Genomic DNA, 18,391 nt, shown 5'->3' with positions numbered 1-18,391 from the left:
ATTTTCATTATGAGTGAGGTTCCTAACTGTCTGTTCTAGTTAGTTTTCAGAGACGGCAACGGGACCGATGACCTCACTGTTTGGTCTCCTCCCCAAAATTAACCAACAAACGACTTTAATTTTTTTCCTAGCAGATATGCAGCTCTGACTCCAAGAATGTTAGAACGACCTCCGTGGTAGGTTCTTTCTTCCGCATTTATTGACTTTGACCACAGCAGCAGACGGCTGTAGAGTTTAGTAGTTCGTGTCATGCGTTTGTAAGGTATTATGTGGCGTTTTCTGTGTAATATATGAGTGATTTGATGGTGGAGACAGGACATCACGGAAAGACGCATATTGAGTGTGGTACTAAGTCAATACTTAATTATCATTACAGCTAACTGCCTCGAATGAAGTAGTTAGCCAATGCCTTGTAATGATGCTATAGTAACTGTTCGTACAGTAATTATATAGGTTTAATATCATTTATTGGGCCCATTTGAATGATAAGTTTGTTCCACATTTAATTCTTGTATCATCTTTGGCGCCTCTGGTTATGGTTTGAGATATCCTTAGAATTTCGTAAGTAATTATTTCAGGTTATGTGTATCAGTACCAAACACTTGTTATTTTCAGTGAGCTTGTGTTTCCGCATTGCGAGCAGGAGGTGACTAGTGTTTAGACAAACATATTAGTGCACATTACGTACCTGTGCTGTTCGGCAGTTACGAAAAATACCAGATCGACGCGTGGGTATGTAATATGCTTGCTGTTCTCGTTCTGTCCGATAAAATTGCAAAATGTTTCCCGTGATGTGGCAAAAGAACCGCCAGAAATTTTGATGTGTTGTCTGTAATTACCGGAAAAGTGTCTATATGCTGTGGTGGTTAGAGAAAGTGAAGGTCAATGTGAAATACTTTGTCATGGACGAAAAAAGGCCCTCATGAAGTTCACACACACGCTGCATTCATATTGTTATATTTACTTGCGTTGTGCATGCGAAGTTCGGTAACAATATTTTTGAAGGAAAGAATAGGGACAGTAAGAGTTTACTGTAATCTGATTTGTAGTTCGCCCGGGTTGTAGCGCAAACAGTTGTACTGCCGATACATCAGATTCGTTAGCACACGTTAATACAGAGTAACAGGGATTGGTTATGTTGGTATGAAAGAGAATGCTATAGAGGGAATTCATTGTGTTGCGTTTTCCATGGATTTTCAATGTGCCTATGTGCTCCATAGTTTAGTAAATAGTGTTAACTGCTGTTTGTAGTAATGTGCACGTTTCAATCTATGGAAGGATATGGGAAATGTAATTGACTCTGTAAGGCCTAATGGGTGTGTGTAATTGCCATCGACAAAGCATCCCAAAACCACAGAACATTGACATGGGTCACTTATGAGAAAGTAATTTCACTAAGTCTTGTTAGAGGAATTTAATCGGTGTTAAATCTTGACAGTCAAGAATCATTTATTTTTCCACGCGACGTTCAGGCAGCAGTGTGTGTTTTTTAGTGACTGGGTACAGATTGCAGCATTGCGCTATATTGATTTGATAATGTTGCATATAGATGACTGTATAAGGAAACAGTTGTTAAAAATACGTACTAAACTGACTGAAAAAGAAGAAAGTTCTGTCTGTATGGGTGGATTTTCGTGTTCTGATTTTCTGAATACCATGAGCAAATATGGGTTTATAGATTGATTTAAAGTGCAGCCAGTATGATTGAGAAATAATTCTTTTCTGTCCTCGCATACGTTGTTAAGAACATAATTATAAACCTCTTACATTATTCTATATATTAAGGAATTTGCAGGATACATTGACAGGCTTCGATATAGCTCGAGACTCATTTTAATCTTTTATTCTTCATATGTAAAATTGTCTACAGTAAATAGATTTGTCTGGTAAATTAACTTTATCTTAGTTGCTTCACATGACACTTAGAAATTTATGTGGAAAAAGCAAGATATGTCAGCTACCATATTCAGAATAGGGTTGTATACTACAAGCAAATGCTACTAAGTAACAGCAGTAACTGTAAGTCATTTGTTTCCATTGTGTGTGATTTTTGTTTTCTGTCAAATTGAGTTGTGTTTTCCATTAATGACAGTGAGGCTTCAGAGTCCTCATAACCAGAAAGTTGTAAATCAGTTCTTTTTATCAGGTTCTTTGTTCCTCAGCCAGTTTTAAATTTTTAATATGCATTGACTCGTTTGCTGCAGCCAGAAAATGCTGCCTGTTAACTATGTTGAATAGTAACAATTTAAACAATATCACTTTCGCTTTCTTGTTTTTCAGTGGATTAGGAGAGCACTCATGGACTCAAAGGGAACTAGTTGGCTGAAAAAAGAGAAGAATGAAGTATATGCTGAACCAGTCTCCTTGGTAAATAGCTTCTTGTGTTTTTTACCATTGTTTCATTAATTTCTCTGTGCAATGTGGTGTGTAAACAAGCAGATTACCTTCCCTGTTGTTTGTCAGAAGAAATATTTGGGGGTCGACAGAAGCGTCCGATCCCACGCGTCGGCTTTGACCCGTGACGTAAGGGTGTTGTCGTGTGACGTCATGACGGCGCGGAGTTTGGTTTGTGAGTGTGGCGTGTTTGTAGATGTCATCGTGTTGTGGTTTGTTGTGCTCTCTGGTGATATGTTTAGGGTTTTCGTTTGTGTGGTGTAATGGGCTCAGTTTGCTTTTGCTCATTATCCGGAATTGTTAGTGACGGCTGTGTTTGTAGTGGAATTCGTTTCAGTGAGTTAATGATTTTGTGTGAAGGTTAATTTAGTGTTGTTCGCTGTACATTGTGTGGCAATTTTAGTAAAATTAATCGGTTGTTGTTTTTGTTCAGGAATGGATATGACGCATAAAATCAACAGTGCGCAGGTCAAGGGAAGTGTTCGATCTGGAGATGTTTATGAGCTATATAGACCAAGGGAAGTGTTTGAGCCTAATTTATGGGATCGGGAGCTGCTGTTGAGCTGTATAGGTCAAGGGAAGTGTCCGATTCCAGAAGATGTGTTTAGTGGTATTTGGGGAGTTTTGTGATGTAGGTTTTTTCGTCCTTTTGTGTGGTTTCGTATGGGGGTGGGTGTCTAAATTTGTTTATATTTAGTTTGACCCCACCCCAAAACACTCCATTTCCCGCGCTTGTCCCGTTAGTGTCGTTAGGCTTTTTGTGGAAAGTGTGTGTGTTTGTTTTTCGATGTATTTGCGTCCTCATTATGTATACGTACCGACTGTATATGCGCCATATTGGAATCGTGGTTTATGGTCGTTTCCGCCATATTTGTGACGTCATGGGTCAAAGCAGACGGGCGGGATCGGACGCTTCCGTTTGGCTGTTGGTTTTGATTCTTGACCAAATGAAGTTGTGACTCTTGGCTGTGCAACATATTTGCAATGGATTGGTATCTTGTAGTATATAATGCTGCTCTCCAATATTTAATTTGTTTTAAAATTTCTGTAGCTTATTGTTAGTGTGATGTTGGCATGCCAGTAGTTAATGATTACAGGTTTGTTGTCTACTAGGAAATTGTCACATGTTCTTGAACTATTGTGGTGTTTGCAATCACTTGTTACAAATTAATTTTCTACTTCGAGATTTAGTTTGGTGTGTTGTTAATGTCTAGATCTGTTCCTTTCTTAGAAAGTGGTATTATTAATGGATATGAGTAGGACTTTACTTGCTAGAGTGCAGATGATTCAGCTGCTACTGTAGATCAGTTGCTGGATGAATTGATCAGATGCTCTATTTGTGGTCAGTTTTTAAGTTGACCATAGTTGCTTTCTGAGACAAGAGGGGATATATATATATATATATATATATGAGGACTTATTGCAAAGATAATAGTTGGTAGTCTATTTGTCATGGTGCCTGATGGTGAAATCTAAACTCATGACGTACAATATTGTTTTCCTGGTGTATTATTTTTGCTATTGCTCATCTAATTGGTTTTATGCACTCAATGTTCTTGTTAGCAATATTACTGTTCGTGATCAGTTTTTGATTTGGGCGTAGGTATTCAGAATATATTAAATTTAGGGAAGTGGTATGTGACAAAGAGCTCTTATTGAAATCCTTTGAGGAGCTTAAATACTATTAAATGAAAGAACAGTTGGTAGTATAATTTACAACCCTAAGAAGGAAATGGTGGTAATGCTGATACTAAAAGAGTAAAGGAGTGTTACAGTTTTAACTACAGAATGTTTGCAATGCTCTTTAACGAGTAGATTTTCACATTACCACTCTAAATATTTGGTAACACATAAATTACTTAAATATTAGTATAATCACAGAGTTCAACTATGTGGGCTGAAATATGACACATCTGTAACACACAACATATGCCTACGGATTTGGTGCTCATAAAAGAAATAATTATAGCAGAATGTCACTGTCAGCTTCTGGCAAATTAAAACATGCTAAAGCTACTGTTAGAGCTCACTTCTTGATTCAGTATTTCTGAGATCAGCTGGATTTGAAGTTCCCAGTGTGTGGCCATCAACATTCTACGGATAATTCTCTCCTCATTGAACTTGTTTTGAAAATATGTTGTTCATTTTTTACTTCATCAAAGTGCTGTAATTTGTATTTTTGTAGCTAGATCAAAACACTGGTGACCCTATAAAGATGTCTTTGCTCTGCATCATTCATCTTGAAAGTTTATCTAGAAGCAGTGAAAACACAAATGTATACCCATGCTAGACAATGTCATGTTATGAAAGTAGCCTTGACAGGTTTTATAAGTGTCAACTGCCAAAGTCTGGGTCAAGTAGGACCCTTCCTCCCCCCCCCCCCCCCCTGAAGGAAGAAAACCTTTGTACTTTCAATGTCTCACTTAACTTTCTTTCTACGAACTTGGTGTTTGTAGTGTCTTGCTCATATTCAGGGTGTTCATTCTTTTAGTGGTACTGTAGGTCTAGCATTGATCTCAAAATGTAAGCAGTTGGTAAAGGCAAGTCATCGTAGATTTAGCACACGTGCCTTCTTATCACTTCTTTTTGGAACAACTAAAGAAGTGATGACTACAATGCACTTTCATATCATGTGTTACATCTATATTGTAAATGTATCTGTTTTTCCATTAGCTCAAAGCTGTAGGACTGTGTGACTGAACAGTCGCTGTTCCAGCTTTTCATGTGACGTTGTATCTGAACTAGTCCAACGGTGAAAAGCAAAACTCAGTTGCCGATAACTCAGGTGCCTCAGTTACATTTTCCAAAGACCAGAGAAAGTAAAATCAAACACAGAAAATGTGGAGGTGATGCTGTGCTGCCTGTGGAATTGGTCAAGGACATAGGGTGACAGAATAGGGCTTCTAGGTGCAGTGTTGGGAGGCTGTACGGGGGGTGGGGGGGAGAGTTGTGGGGTAGGTGTGTGCAGTGCTAGAATGAGAGCAGGGTAGGGAGTAGGTGGGGCGGAGCATACAGACTAGTGAACATTGATGCTATGGGGGGTTATGGGGATGAGTGATATGTTGTAGGAAGAGTTTCCATTTTGTACAATTTAGGGAAGTGCTGTCACCCTCTATGATCACATCCCCTAACACACATGACTTTGTCACTGAACAGTACCTTCCCCAGTGTCTGACTGTCTCCTAACCTACAGCCCATTCCTGGTTGCCATGTCCAACTACATTCTCACACACAATTACTTCTCTATTGAAGGGATTGCCTAGAAACAAATCTGCAGTACATCAAAGGCCAACTGTGTCACCATGTTCTGCAAATTTATTCATAGGCCACCTCGAGGATTCCTTACTAACCACCCAGAATCACAAACCATTCACCAGATCAAGATTCGTTGATGACATTTTTGTAATCTTATTGGTTTGTTTATTGAACCTGATCTGATTAAGTCCATCAGACCCTCTATTAAATTGGACCATGGTTTCCCTTTTTATATCATATTTTTCTGAAACTAAGTTTTAATATGGCAAATAGTATTACAATGATTTGAGTGTCTGAAGTTGCAGTGTCAGTGAATAATACTATGAACTAAAAGTTAATACTGGCAGTTCTTCTACTACTGCAGTTGCTACCACTAGTGGTTCTGGTAGTGGCGGTGATGAAAGAATTTCTAGGTGTGCAAGGTAGACTTTTTCTGATGCACAGTGTTATGGGGAAAGGAAATGTAAGGAGACTCCACCAGCTAAGAATATTGGGAAACAATGTGGTTTGAAGGAAATGCTAAGGGTCACACTGAGGTGTGCACAGCCTAAAATTTCCTTTACAGGCTTTTCCTAGAAACGGAATTCCCATGCCTTGTCTTGTCAGTCACAAATACAGAAGCGTCAGATTCCACCCATCTGCTTTGACCCATGACGTCACAAATATGGTGGAAACGAACATACACTAAGACTACAATATGGCGCCTATGATGTCATTACATAAACATGACCACTAACACGAAAATACAATTAAAAACCAACACACACGTTCCACAAAAACCTAAGGAAACTAACGGGACAAGTGTGGGAAATTGGGGGTTTTTGGGTGGGGACAAAGTAAATACGAACAAATTTAGACACACACCACCATACTAAACGACACAAAACGACAAAAAAGATGGCACAAAACTACTCAAATTCATATAAAATACTTAATGATGAGTAAATAAAGATTATGGAAGTAGGAAATATGATCGAAAAAAAGCAGCATAGGAAAATGAAGTGCAAGATGCTAATAAATTTTCAAATATGTTGTCACTGATAATTCATATAACTTTTTGATCATTACCATTGAAATGCACCTTACTCACTGTCACTGAGAAAGCCATTCTCTGAAAAGAATGTCATTTATTCTTTCGGAGTGTCATAGACTTACAATATGTGATACTTGTTTGTAATATATCTAAAATTGTCTTCTTAAAGAACTTCTTGCAGATATTTTTTTACTATTCACCACAGGTTCAGTTACACACATCTACCATGAAAGTAAAAGAAGAATTGGATGAGCAAGTGAACCAACAGGTAAGTCTAGAATTTGTGTGACTGTATGAAATTAAGCAGTGTTATGTTACGGCTCAGTTTTGGTGAATATAATATAGATTGGCTTGATGCGCTTGTCCATGGCAGTCTACCCTCTATAAACCTCTTAATCTCTGATGACTGTCACCTACTACATCCATTCGAACTTGCTTCTTGTCTTCATGCCATAGTCTCCCTCTACACTTTTTACCCTCACATACCCCTCCATTACCAAACTGACTATCCCTAGATGCCTCAGAATTTGTGCTATTAACAGGTCCCTTGTGTTAGTGAAATTGGTCCCTATGTTCCTCCCTCATTTGTTTCGTCTACCCATCAAATCTTCAGCATTCTTCTGTAGCACATTCCAGATGCTTCCATTCTCATCTTGTCTGAATTGCCTATCATTTATGTTTGACTTCCATACAGGGCTGCACTGCAAATATCTTCAGAAAATACTTCCTAACACTTAAATTTATATTAGATGTGAACAGTCCTCTTTATTAGGCACATGTTCCTTGATATTCCTAGTCTTCACTTTATTTCTTTCTTACTTCAGCCATTGTCAGTTACTTTGGTGCCCAAATAGCAAAAGTTGTCTGCTACTTTTAGTGTCTCATTTTCTAGTTGAAACTCAACATTGACAGATCTATTTCAGCTAGATTATATTGCTTTTATTGATGTTTGTTGTACAATCTCTTCTAGTAGTACTATACAATTTTACTCTTCCAGCTTTTACCTCCCACAAATCCCTTCATTGACAATTGATGCTGGTTTTGTTGATAGAATTACATTGTCATTGGTAAACACACAGTTTCCTTTATCTTCCAGATTTCCTTCATGTCTTCATCGTACAGAGTGCATATCAAATGTGTGCTACAAGCCTGTCTCATTTCCTACTCAATGCTTCCCTTTCATGTCTTTCAGCTCTTACAACTGGAGTCTGGTTTCTGTGAAAGTTGCAAACAAACTTGGGCTTCCTGTCTATTTATTCTGCTGCTGTCCAAACTCCAAAGAGTGCAGTCAACTCCACATTCTCAAAAGTATTTCAGTAAATCTGCAAAAGCTGTAAACACAATTTTGTCTTTCTTTAACTCTTCTAAGGTGAGCCATAGTATCAGTATTGCCTTGTATTACATGTTCCTGGTACCCAAAGTGATCTTATGTAAGGTTAACCCTCTAAAAGCTTTTCCATTCTTGCAAGCATGTCCTATTAATCTGATAATATTCACACCTGTTAGCACCTGCCTTTCTTCAAATTTGAATTATTGCATTCTGGTTGACGTATGACTGTACATCAACTATCTCATATCTTGCACAAAAGTGGAATAATTTTGTCATGGATGGCTTTCCCAAGTATCCCAATAATTCTGAGGGAATGTCAACTGCAATGGCCTTGTTAAGACTTTGCTCTTTCAGTGTTTTATCATTCTGGCCATATTATGATATCTCCAGTCTTGTCTACAACTACTTTCTTTCCCCTTTCTGGAGCAAGTTTGTTCCCCTTTGCCGTACAACCATTCTTGTTTAGCCATATTGCATGTTCTGTTAAAATCATTCCAGTAATGTCTGTATTCCCTTTTGTCTGTTTTAATAGCCACATGTTTGTATTTTCTCTTCTCATCAGTTAAATTCAGCATCTCATGAGTTGTTAAGGTATTCGTACTAGGCCTTACTTTTTACCTATGTTTCCTCCTGCCTTCACTGTTTCATCTCCCAGTGTATAATTACCCTCTATGTATCACTTGTTGCCTAATGCTAATTTTCAAACTATCAATGATTTTTGGTTCATTCAACTTACCCAAATCCCATGTACTTAAATTCTACTTTTACCATTTCAACAACATTACTCTGCAGTTAATAAAAACAACTCTATCCAGAGTCCACATCCATCACTGGAAATGTTTTGTAGTTTACAATCCTGTTTTGAAATCTTTGTTTTTGACATTACATAATCTGCTTGAAACCTTTTGATTTCTCCACGTTATTCCACATACACAAGCTTCTTTCATGATACTTGAAACACGTGTTTGCAGTGACTAATTCATGCAATGTGCAAAATTCTACCAGGCAGCTTCCCCCTTTCAGTCATTTATGCCATTGGATGTTCTCGTAACTATTGTGCATCCTGTTCCTACTATTGAATTTCATTACCTTCTAGAATTGGCTTTCATCTTCCTTAGCTATTGAATAATTACTCATCAAACTTTTTCCTATTCCATTCTTCTCCTGGTCTGGTTGCCATACAAATTTCTACCACTGTTGTATTTCCTTCGTGCCTATTTCAGCTATGGTAATTCATTGACATTGCTGTTGATAATAGCTTACTCATGTTCCTATTTTCTTGCTCATTACTAGAGCTCTCCCTGCATGACTCCTATTTGATTTTTTGTAGATAATCCTGTACTGACCTGACCAGAAGTCTTGTACTTTCTGCCACTGCACTTCAGCTCTTACTACAACTGAATACAACCTATCAATGGTTCCTTTTTAAAGTCTCAAACCTCCCTAGGCTGTTGTCATCATCGTCAGTTCAGAGACTGGTTTCGTGTAGCTCTCCATACTACCCTATCCTCTGCAAGCTTCTTCATCTGAAAGTACGTACTGCACTCTACATCTTTTTGAATCTGCTTAGTGTATTCATCTCTTTGTCTCTCTCTCTCTTTGACTTTTACCCTCCACATAGCCCTCCTATACTAAATGGGGGATCCATTGATGCCTCAGAACATGTCCTACCAACAGATACCTTCTTCTAGTCAAGTTGTGCCACAAATTCCTCATCTCCCCAATTCTATTCAGTACCTCCTCATTAGTTACATGATCTACCTATCTAATCTTCACCATTCCTCCGTAGCACCACATTTCAAAAGCTTCTATTCTCTTACACACACACACACACACACACACACACACACACACACACACACACACACACACACACACACGCGCAGGGAGCTGAGATCACACTGCCAAGCTGTGCTCTCAGCTCTGAGACCGCGTGCGAATGAGTGTCTGCTGCTGACAAAGGCCTTAATGGCCGAAAGCCTTAATTGTGTGAATCTTTTTATTGTGCCTATCATGACTCAGCATCACTGCTGTATCATGAGTAGCGACTTTCCTTCTCTGCTATTGTTACATTCCATTCTGGATTTTCCATTGTTTGATGTTTGCTTCTATTCTCTTCTTGTTTAAACTGTTTGTCATCGATTTCGTCAACTTACATACAAGACTACACTCCAAACAAATACTTACAGAAAAGAATTCCCAACAGTTAAATCTATACTCAATGTTAACAAATTTGTCTTCTCGAGAAAAGCTTTACCTGCCATTGCCACCGTACATTTTATATCCTGTGTACATTGACCATCATCAGTTATTTTGCTCCCCAAATAGGAAAACTCATATACTACTTTGTGTCTCATTTCCTAATATAAATCCCTCTGCATCACTGACTTAATTCGACTACATTCCATTATTCTCATTTCGCTTTTGTTGATGTTCATCTTATATTCTCCTTTCAATACACTGTTCCTTCTGTTCAACTGTTCTTCCAGGTACTTCACTGTCTCTGACATAATTAAAATGTTGTCGGCAAACCTCAAAGTTCTTATTTCTTCTCCATGGATTTTAATTTCTGCTCCGAATTTTTCTTTTGTTTTCCTCACTGCTTGCTCAGTATACAGATTCAATACCATCAGGGCTAGGCTACAACCCTGTCTGACACCCTTCCCAACTGCTCTTTCCCTTTCATGCCCCTCAACTCTTTATAACTGCTGTCTGGTTACTGTACGAATTGTACATATCCTTTTGTTCACTGTGTTTGATCCCTGCAACATTCAGAATTTGAGAGTAATCAAGTTAACATTGTCAAAAGGATTCTTCAAGTCTGCAAACGCTAGAAATATAGGTTTTCCTTTCCTTAATCTGTGTTGCAAGACAAGTTGTAGGGTCAGTATTGCCTCATGTTTTCAAACATTTCTATGGAATCAAAACCGATTTTTCCCAAGGTCAGCTTCTACCAGTTTTTCCATTCATCTGTAATGTATTCGTGTTAGTATTTTGCACCCATGACTTACCAAACTAATAGTTTGGTTATTTTCATGTCTGTTAAAACTTTCTTTCTTTGTGATTGGAATTATTATATTCCTCTTGAAGTCTGAGGGTATTTCACCTATCTCTTACATCCTACTCACCACATGGTAGAGGTCTGTCAGGGCTGGCCTTTCGAAGGCTATCAGTAGTTGTAATGGAATGTTGTATACTTTCAGGGCCTTGTTTCAACTCGGGTCTTTCATGGCTTTGTCAAACTTGTCACACAGTATCATTTCTCCCATTTCATCTTCATCTACATCATGTTCTATTTCCATATATTGCCCTCCAATACATTGCTCTTCTATAGACACTCTATATAATCCTTCCACATTTCTGCTTTCTCTTCTTTGCTTAGAACTTGTTTTCTGTCTGAGCTCTTGATTTTCATCCAAGTGCTTCTCTTTTCTCTAAAGATCTAATTTTTCCTGTAGGCAGTATCTATCTTACCCCGTAGTGATATATACTTATCCTACTAAGGTATGTAATACTCCACACTCAGACATATAGACTGCCTGGCCTGCTTTTCTGACAACATCCTCCTGAGTCAACTCTGCCTGGAGATCTGAATGGGGGACTATTTTACCTCCTGAATATTTTGCCTAAGATAATTTCGTGCAGTAGAGCTGCATGCTCCTGAGAAGAAAAACAAAGAGACCTACAGTTTTGCATTGCTTTCAGCCATTTGCATTATTGGTACAGGAAGTTGGTTAATGCTACAAGGCCAGGTCAGTTGATAATCCAGACCATTGCTCCTGCAACTGCTGAAAAGTATTTTGCCCCTCTTGAGGATCCATGTCTAAGTTTGACATTTCCTCAGATAATACTTATTTGTGTTTGCACCTAACACTGTTTTCAATGTTGTTGACATGCAAGCAACCCTGCCTCAACAGTGTCCATGGTTCATTTGGGGTGCAGACTGTGAACTATTGTTTAAAGTGCTGTCTTTGAGCAGGAGCAATAGTTCTAGCATGTATATCTGTAGAATTACTTCATTATCTATATGAAGATAAATAACAATTCTGTATGACTGCATTGATACACATACAAACCAACAGATGAAAACTGTTGCTAGGTCTCAGATTTGAGGCTGTAACTCCTAGTTTCAGGATCAGTTACTTAAACAATTATCCTAACCAAGCATGCCTCCAGGGCTGCCAAGGGGATTTCACTTGGGTGTCCTCATAGATTTTCGTCTTAGGTTCAAGATTGGAAGGTCAGTGGCCAGCCAATTATTTGGTATAGCAGTATGATGCCGTTCTCCATAAAAGTAGAAACAAAAAATGCATTTGGCAATTGGGTGATTTGTGAGTGGTGGCAAGTGTAAAAAAATTATTGTATAGTTGTCTGTAGCTGAGTGCATAGGATAATATTATAATCATAAAACTAGTGGTTCAGATCACACTAAGTGCTACCATTTCTTTTAGTTTTATTTAAATTCCATATGTAAAACAAATGGTAATTTTAATTCATGCTGAGTCATACTTTTCTAATAGTTATTTTTAGTTAAAAGTTACATGAAAATGCGAGTATTGTTAAAAAACTACATTTTGGTACAAAAATGGAGAGCATCAAATTGAAAATAAATAAATCTCACATGAATGTATCAAAATTTTTGTTTTAATATGTTGAATGATGAAAAAATATGTAATTTTTACCAAACCATTACAATTCAGTATTTGTTAAATTTGCGAGTTGTTAGTAGACTTGGAAGTTTTTAAAAAGTAGTAGTTCCTACTAAGAGATCTGAACCAGCAACTTTTTCATTAAGGCACTTTTATGCTATTCTTCCAATTACCAGCAATTGTGTTAATAAATAGGAAATGTTTTGTAGTAGGCAGCACTCAGAAGTCTTCTGATCTTCAAAGTCAATTTTTTTTAGTTTGGTTACTGCCTAGTGCTGGTTTAGGAAATAGATGTTCCAGCACTAAACTCCAAATACTGTAAATCTGAATGAAATTGAAGAGGATGATCTGCAAGATACCCTTTTCAGTCAAGTTCTTATTGTCACAGGGATGTGTCCATAATGGTTAAGGTGGCAGCCCATAAAATGCAAGAAATCCAGGTATAACTTATCAGTGCAGCCAAAATAAATTTTTACATCTGTTGTTAGACAAATCTCTAATATTAGACAGTCAGTAGATCACTATGTGAACGTTTGTGATTAGCTTAAATCACCCGGTATTCAAAATTGTATTGGCTGATTGCAATCAGCAGAACAGTGAGTGAATAGAGCAGTCAATTTTACTTGATGAATGACTATAGGATTCATTTTTATTCATGCAGACGAACTGTTTTCTTCCCAAAATCATATAGGAGAACAAAATTATCTGCTGTTTAGGTCTTTAGCTCCAAACATGTTTGCTGTGCCTCTTCTTACAACTTGAAATGAACTGTGCATTTTTCTATTCCCATGACACACCACTTTTCCATAAAATAACAGTTCCATTGCCAGAGGTGATCCTGCAACATCCACTTGTTTTATTTCATCTGATGGCTTCCTCTTCAGGTCTAGTGGTAAATTGTGTAGAAAAAGTTTGGTTTTTCCTTCTCCCTCCTGCCCCCACATTAGTCAATTATGTATGTGTAATTTTAGTATCTGTGCTGTAGCAAGAAATGTAAAATGCATTTTTATCTTCTTTAGTGGAGAAAATTTCTAAGGCAAAGCATTGTAATTATGTCTTTTCTGTTACTGTCTTCCGTTTTGCTACAATCTGCATCATTGTCTACTATCTACTGTAGAGATGTCTTTGATCCCTTTCCTAACATTTTTGTTCAGAAGTTCTGGGGTTTTCGTTTTTTGTTTCATGTTTTGCAAGATATGATGTTGCTTATAAATTAATGGAAGCTTCTTATATAAGCTGTCTTGGTGGTTCTCATATGTTCAACTTGTGGTTGGCCATGGGGATTCAGGGGATTTAGCTTCATTTGAAGTTGCTGTACAGATATCTGCTGTCATGTAACTATGTAATGTTGTTAACATTTGCAGGTCCTCACTGTATTCCCCATGCTGAGTGTATTGGCTGTTTGGTCATGTCTGATCACTTTATCAGGTTTGTTAGGCAGAAGTATGTTCCTGTCTTCCAGAGTTTGTTTTTAACAGTAGCAATCTGTGATGCTTCAGTAGTCCAGTGCTCATGTTCCAATCTCTGTAATTAGAGAATTTATTATTTTGGGCATGTCTATTACTAACAGAATAAATATTTTCCTGTTGTGTGGTTTTTCTAAACAGTTACACAGGCTAATTTTGGGAAAACATGTTTTGTAGATTTTCACAGGAATTTTTGTTTTCACAGCTGTGCTAATGTCACAGGACATCATTTTGAGATGAGAGTTCAGTTTGTCCTCTCAAAATTTAGATCTACATTTTGCATGGATTCTCTAAATCTCTTCAATGAAATGGATGGACAGCAGGGGTCATGTCTATATTTGGTCAACCTCATGTCATGTTGTACTTTATTGATGTAATTTTCCTCCAAATCTTTTTCACTGTTTGAATTCATGCATCTTCAATTATGTAGCTGACAAGTATATATATATATCCTGTCACTGCAGTATGATAGAGGATTTTGATTTGTATACAATATTTACCAGACTATTTCTTAAGCATTAATGTACTATGGTGGGTGGATGTTGGAACTCAGTTACTTTTTCCACATCACATTTGACACTTCAGAATTATTTTTTCCTCACATTTGATACTTACCTGCATGCAGATTCCAAATTTCAGTAACATTCAATGAGATAAATGCAGATTTATCTTATTGTCCAGTGCTGATTTTTCATGATAATGTATTACTGCCTGTGTTCTGTGGTGCATCTTTCTAGTGGGTCCTCGGCATGGAATATCTGATTTTGTAGCTAATTATTTCTAGTTTTCCTTCCAGTGTTGTGTACAATGCCACTGTTAGTTAATGAAACTCTGGATCTTGTCTTGAATGCATATACACTTTTCTAAGAGTAAGAGGATTGCCTATTGAATGGGTGTGAGGCTACAAATTCAAGTGTTCTGGGTTCCATCCCAGGCATCATCTGTCACTTTTTCACATGGAAATTGTCTATGTGGAAAATGACAGTTTCCATTCCATTGTGAAGCTCTAGGTCCTCACGTAACTTACTGTGTCAGTGAGTTCAAAAGTTGGAGGAAGCCAGTGGTGTACCACATCCAGTAAGACAATGTCTAACAGAGCACTAAGGTGTCCATAACTAACTCCAGGTTGTTGAAAGCTTTACTTTTACTTCAGGTTTGCATTAGTTTTTGTGACATTAGACATGTATTTTCCTCAGTACCAAAATTTGGTGACCCACACTTAGATCTGCATTTAACTGCTTATTGTCTTTACAGGTGGTTTTCTGACCTAAAAAATGCATTCTGCATATAACCTGCTAGTTGCTTAGTTTCTTCTTGACCATAGTGCCCTCATTGGCTTTGCAGAGGTACCCTATCATCTGCCACTGAATAACATAGGTCAGAAAATAGGGAGCTGAGATCATCATAAAATCAAATGCTCTTATTGGAGCCTGCACCTTGGCACATTCAGAGGGGCAGGGGGAGGGGACAGAGAGAGAGAGAGAGAGAGAGAGAGAGAGAGAGAGAGAGAGAGAGAGAGAGAGATTGAGAGAGAGAGAGAGAGAGAGAGAGAGGAGTAGTAGTAGTAGTAGTAGTAGTAGCTCCTTGGCAAGGATGAAATAATCTCTGCTTGGTTGATATCTGATGTGTCTACCTCCAAGGCAAACAGAACTTTGATTTCAAATGTTCATCATGTTTTTCTGACATTTCCTACGTCCTGTAGGACCTCCTCAGTATGAATCAATTGGAATGAAAGTAAATCTAATTTAATGTGACACATTTTCCTGTTACCTAATGCCAGTAAGTGAATACATGTGACCAATAGCTTTTTAGCCCCACTTGATGTGTAACACAAGCACAAGAACAGAAGCTTTGAATTTGCCATTCTTTCTTTTTCCAGTTTCTTCAAGATCCACCAAGGATTGTAATGCCTAGTCTTCGTATAAAGCAAGACCTAGAACTGAAACGGGATTTAGATGGCGTTGAGCATGATGTAAGTTTTCACATCGGTGATGCATTGTGCTTGAAGTACTGTATGAATATCATGAAATGCATTGGGTGCAGTAAATTCCAGTGATCATAAATGATGAATCATTAAAACCTAGGATATTAGCACTTCTCCAGAATTTTTATAGTATTTCAATTGACTGTATGTATATTGTTCTGTTGTATGTAATGGTATTTGAATGAAACTCGTAGGAAACATAAGTTTATTAACTGTAACACATCGTAATTTTATTGTACATGTAAATAATAAATGTCTCAAATTCATTCTTGGAACAAATGTACCAAAGAAGACTTCTTTGCAGCAGCTGTCAATTTGTCTGGGTCACAGTTCTGTAATAGAAAATATGTAAGATGTAAAGCAATCAACTGTAAGCAGTATGTTATCAGATAAGTATGGTATTTGTCATACTATTTCTTTTCTCTGAAGTATTTAATGAAAAACATACTGCATTACTGAAATTATGTTTGCTCTGTGTAAAGACAATCGGTTTATCCAGTATGCATGACATAAATGTACAGTGTAATGGAACATTGCTTATCCCAAACTGCCTGCAAGGAGAAAACATTGTGATAGCAAGAATTCTTGTAAAGAGCATTAAATTTAGCACATTACAGTGATAGTGTGTGAAATTCCATATTCATTTAATTATCACCATAGTGTATTAAATTTAATGCTGATGAAGGTTTCTCAGGTCTTCAGCTGCATGGTAGTGTTAATATCTTGCAACGTTTCAGGAATTGTCATACTACCCATCTTCTGGCGAAGTGTTCAGATTGGTGGAGAGCGGGTTATTTATATGTGCAGTCACCCCTCTCAACTAGACCTTGGGTAGCCACGGTGGACCAATGGCGGGCACGCAGTGATGATGACAGTCGCCCTTGGCAGCCATGTTTGGTTCTCGGTGTAAGTATTCTGTCTACGTCCGTGGCAGAGGACGTTGACGGGTAAGCTCCCAATGGACTGCTGCTATCGCAGAGTTCCATGCTGCGCCGAGTTAGGATCCCTCATCTCTGTTGACCAGATTGTTGTGAAACCTTATTTATATGGATTCTTTGATGATGCTTTCCCATAAGCCAGATGCTCGGCACTGTACCTTTGTGTTTTCGAAGTGGAAGGTGTGTTTTTCATTTATGCTGTATTTTGCTTCGGCTGATTTTTCTGTGTGGCCTAATCGCACACATCTGATATGTTCTTCACAGCATTAAATGTACAGTGCTGTGTTTGCCCAATGTATTGTTTTACGCATTTGCATGGTATGCTTTATACTCCTGGTGTGTTAAGGATCAGCGGGTCTTTGGCAGTACCTAGGAGCTCCCTGTCTTTGGTGGTAGTTGGAGAACGGTTCTGGTATTATATTTGCCAAGAAATAGTGCAATTTTGGGTGAGAGCGGAACCGTGTACGGAAGGAAAGAGAGTCATTTGTCTCCTTCTACTTCATCATAATCTGGGGTTCTCACTGCTTCCTTCTTCCTTTTAAGTGCCCTGTTGATCTGCGTTTCGCTGTAGCAATTTTGGAGGAAGACTTCCCTCAGGTGTTGCAGCTCGGATGGTTGGCTGTCTTAGTTGCAGATGGCGTGCGCCCTACGTACCAGCGTGGTAAGTACTGTTTGGCTGGCCGGAGTGGCCGATGGTTCTAGGCGCTGCAGTTTGGAACTGCACGACCGCTACGGTCGCAGGTTTGAATCCTGCCTCGGGCGTGGATGTGTGTAATGTCATTAGGTTAGTTAGGTTTAAGTAGTTCTAAGTTCTAGGGGACTGATGACCACAGAAGTTCCATAGTGCTCAGAGCCATTTAAGTACTGTTTGTCTTTGTGCTGGATGGTGGCAGCTTGTTGCATGAAGGTATAGGTCTGTGTGTATCTTCTTCCTATGTACTGCATGGCCTAGTGAACCGTCTGCCTTCCTCTTAATTAAAATATCAAGGAAGGGGAGGCATCCATTTTCCTCCATTTCCATTATAAATTTGGTGTTTGGATGGATGCTGTTGAGGTGTTCCTGAAACTCATCTAGCACCTGTTTTGCATGTCCGCATATAACAAAAGTGTCGTCGACATAGCATAAGAAGTGCTTTGGTTTCTGTCTGGCACTTTGAAGGGCCACCTCCTCGAAATGTTCGATATATAGGTTTGAATTCACAGGAGCCAGTGGGAAGCCCATAGCCACTTTGTCAATCTGTTCGATGAATTCCCTGTGGTGCTGAAAGTAGGTTGTTAGTGCTTGTTCGAAGAGGCTGACTTTGTGGTTGTGCTGGGCTAAAAGTGTCAAGGAGTCTTGAAG

General features: G+C 38.3%; 1 long non-coding RNA gene across 1 annotated transcript; it reads left to right on the top strand.

The window, feature by feature from the left end:
• The first annotated feature begins 217 nt into the window (after positions 1–217).
• On the top strand, positions 218–16,293 carry LOC126442676 (uncharacterized). Its single transcript, XR_007581598.1, has 4 exons — positions 218–345; positions 2,281–2,367; positions 6,888–6,950; positions 16,007–16,293. It is a non-coding gene; the product is annotated as an uncharacterized LOC126442676 (long non-coding RNA).
• Positions 16,294–18,391: the final 2,098 nt, after the last annotated feature.

This window comes from Schistocerca serialis, unplaced genomic scaffold (genome assembly GCF_023864345.2).
Source record: "Schistocerca serialis cubense isolate TAMUIC-IGC-003099 unplaced genomic scaffold, iqSchSeri2.2 HiC_scaffold_1400, whole genome shotgun sequence".
NCBI lineage: Eukaryota > Metazoa > Arthropoda > Insecta > Orthoptera > Acrididae > Schistocerca > Schistocerca serialis.
The sequence above is the reverse complement of the archived record's forward strand: the minus strand, read 5'-3'. Positions and strand labels throughout refer to the sequence as shown.